The sequence below is a fragment of the Ochotona curzoniae genome, unplaced genomic scaffold (genome assembly GCF_017591425.1).
Source record: "Ochotona curzoniae isolate NIBS_2020 unplaced genomic scaffold, NIBS_Ocur_1.0 scaffold_2683, whole genome shotgun sequence".
NCBI lineage: Eukaryota > Metazoa > Chordata > Mammalia > Lagomorpha > Ochotonidae > Ochotona > Ochotona curzoniae.
The window spans coordinates 5,656,928-5,660,000 of record NW_024467100.1 but is presented as its reverse complement, the minus strand read 5'-3'; the positions used below and the strand labels follow the sequence as shown (position 1 = coordinate 5,660,000).

Genomic DNA, 3,073 nt, shown 5'->3' with positions numbered 1-3,073 from the left:
CTCAGGAAGCATTTGATCCCGACCTGAAAGGGTGTCCCTCCCCTATTGTGTGGGCGTGGACTCGGTGCATAACACAGGGCGGGAATGATAAGAAGGCGGCTAGTGTGGGACCGCGCCTGTGGGTGCGGCCTCTCCTGCTGGACCCCTTCGGGAGAAAATCTCCAGTGACCCACTTGAGGGAGGACCCGTCGGGGCGGGGTCCGGGCCGAGGCTTGGCGAGCTCGGCAAGGCGGGCGGGGTGGAGAGGCTGCTGGTGGCGGGGGCGTTGTTGGTGCGGCGGTGAGCAGCTGCCTTCCCGGCGGTGGACGCGGTTCGCCTTCTGGTCCTGGCAGCGCCCACCCGCCTGTCGCAGGCCAGGGCGGCGTCGGGGCGGCAGTGTGTTTGCCCTGGAGGCGGCGGCGGCAAGAGCAGCAGCAGCAGCAGTAAGAGCAGCAGCAGCAGTAAGAGCAGCAGCAGCAGCAGCAGTAAGAGCAGCAGCAGCAGTAAGAGCAGCAGCAGCAGCAGCAGCAGCAGGCTTGTGGTCCCGGCCGTGGGCCTTGTGCAGCAGGATCTGGCTGGCACAGGGAGCAGGTGTTTGTTGCGTTGTGCATGTGTTCCCTGGTGGTCTAGTGGTTAGGATTCGGCGCTCTCACCGCCGCGGCCCGGGTTCGATTCCCGGTCAGGGAAGTCTCACTTTTACGTGATATCTTGTCAAGCTCCTGACTTCCCCCTGCATTTATTCCTGCGGTTCATTTCTCCTGCACGTTTTCTTCCACTCACAACATCCCACCGTTTGCATTTTGCTAGTCAGATTCGGGCTGTTCCGTTTCCCTCCTCGGGTTCCCTTTCCACTCTACCTCTGCCAGCTGCACAAAGCTGAGAGTAACTTTTCTCCATTGCAACAGATAGCCCACAACTCTCCTCCACTCAACCGCACTGGGGGCGCGCGAACGAGGTCGCGCATGCACTAACCAGGGCAGCGCGCACTGCAGACAGCCCGCACCCACGGATCACCGCTCACGCCCTCAGGCATTTACCTGTCGCTCTCTGCAAAAGTCACATTCCCCTCACCCCACCCAAGCCACGCACGCACCGTACACCCGACACCGCAACCTGTCTCCTCACGCCCTTTCCTTCCGCCCCCTCCCTGCCCCGGGATGCTGTCGCAGCAAGGTGCCTGTGCAGGCCAGCCTAGAGCCCTCCACAAGGCCACTTTCCCCGCTCCTGGCGGAGTCTGCACCTGCCGGTTGGGGCACATTGCAGAGCCTTGGTGGCCATAGGCAAAAGGCCGGGTGGTGGGGCGGTGCAGATGCGGGCTGCTCTCACAGTGACTGTCTTCCGCAGCTCTGGGACCTTGCGGGGCACACAGGAACATGGGTGTTGTGTGAGAGAGAGGCAGAGGGTGGTCGCAGTGTTGAACGTACGGGGAGAAAGAGATAGTAGGGAGCCAGGAGGACGCAGAGCAACGTACTGAAAATTAGTGGTCCCGGGTGAGGTCCAGGGTTTGAGGATATCTGTGGTGAGACGGTGGAAGGTATGATTGGCATGTGTTAGCTGGGTCTTTTGTGAGGGACTGTCGTTGCAAGAATAGCCTAGCTGGTGCCTCGGAGGAGTCCCGCAGTCAGGTCAGCTGCAATGGACCAAAATGAGGGAAGACCTGTCAGGAGTGGGATTCGAACCCACGCCTCCAGGGGAGACTGCGACCTGAACGCAGCGCCTTAGACCGCTCGGCCATCCTGACGGAGGTGCCATAGAATCAGCCATGCACCTTAGATGATTTTATGAGCTGTGGGTTTGATCTGACAGCCTGCTGAGTTGTGACTCAGGCGCACGGTTCTCGGAGAAGGCCGCTAGCGCCTGTGCTGGCCCGGCCCTGGACGGCAGCACTGCCGGGTGTGGACGCGGCACCTGCTGCAGGCCCCACCTGCACCTCTGCCCTAACCACCATTGCCTTCTCTTCGTTGCCGTCCGGTCGTCCTCCTCAACCTCTGCGCTTTCCTCCTGGTCCTTTTTCATATTCCTTCCTACTCGCTCCACTTCCTTATCTCCCTCTTCATCCAGGTGTTCTGCGTTGTTGGATCCATGCAACTGGGTGCGGATTGTTTTGTTGTTGTTGTTGTTGCAGCACACGGTCTGTGCTCTACGTGGGATTGAGGATGCCATGTGTCATGGAAGTATGGGTGGCGCTGGCAGCAAAGAAGGGGATTGGCGTTATTTAGCAATTCGAGCAAAGACCCAATGCAATGCAGGGGACTGGTTACCTCCAGCCTAGGATGTTTCAAATACTCTGCTACTTTTGTCTGTTCTCCTCGTTAGTATAGTGGTGAGTATCCCCGCCTGTCACGCGGGAGACCGGGGTTCGATTCCCCGACGGGGAGGCTGCTGATTGTTTTTACTGGCAGCTTATCTGTAAAGACGCAGGACACATCAGAGGTCACTACTGCTCACGGTCCCTGCTTGTGTTGCCTTGTTGGGTCGCGGGATGGTAGCCTTTTGTGCAAGCACTTGGTGGGCCGGAGAAATGAGGGACCTTTTCTGGTTACACCATGTATTTGGACGGCAATGCCTAGAGAGCGGTATTTGGACAGATGCAGAGTTGGAGGGAGTGTGCGTTCGTGGATCCAGCAGCTGTGCTGAGGTTCACAGGCACGGGCGTCCTTGAGTGGCAGCAAAGTTCCGGTTGTTGGGCTGCTGTTTGCCCTGCGTTGCCAAGTAAGGTGGCAATGACGGTAAGAGGTTGGTGAGCTGGACAGGATTGGCGAGACTGGTACAAATAACTTGCGGCGTTGGTGGTATAGTGGTTAGCATAGCTGCCTTCCAAGCAGTTGACCCGGGTTCGATTCCCGGCCAACGCAACTAAGTTTCTTTTGGCAGAGATTATGGCTAAATCTATGTGCATTCCCTAGTCAAGGAGACACCCAGAAAACTAGGATCGTGAACAAGTAACAGTTAATCTACTTCGGCAGCATCTTGGGCCAGGTGCTAGGTTCCATTACCCATGTTCCAAATCTCCTCACCTGGTATCATTGCTGGTCTACTGGTAAGGATTTAACTCTCTCCCTGCTGTGGTCTGGATTCAATGACATTTCTTCAC

At 57.7% G+C, this 3,073-nt stretch overlaps 4 non-coding genes and 1 pseudogene across 4 annotated transcripts; 3 read left to right on the top strand and 2 right to left on the bottom strand.

Moving 5' to 3' along the window:
* Positions 1–2,142, bottom strand: part of LOC121171536 — a 6,296-nt pseudogene extending 4,154 nt beyond the window's left edge.
* TRNAE-CUC lies at positions 595–666 on the top strand. Its single transcript has one exon. It is a non-coding gene; the product is annotated as a tRNA-Glu (tRNA).
* Positions 1,638–1,720, bottom strand: TRNAL-CAG. Its single transcript has one exon. It is a non-coding gene; the product is annotated as a tRNA-Leu (tRNA).
* Positions 2,143–2,285: 143 nt separating the features above from the next.
* On the top strand, positions 2,286–2,357 carry TRNAD-GUC. Its single transcript has one exon. It is a non-coding gene; the product is annotated as a tRNA-Asp (tRNA).
* A 405-nt stretch (positions 2,358–2,762) lies between these two features.
* On the top strand, positions 2,763–2,834 carry TRNAG-UCC. Its single transcript has one exon. It is a non-coding gene; the product is annotated as a tRNA-Gly (tRNA).
* Positions 2,835–3,073: the final 239 nt, after the last annotated feature.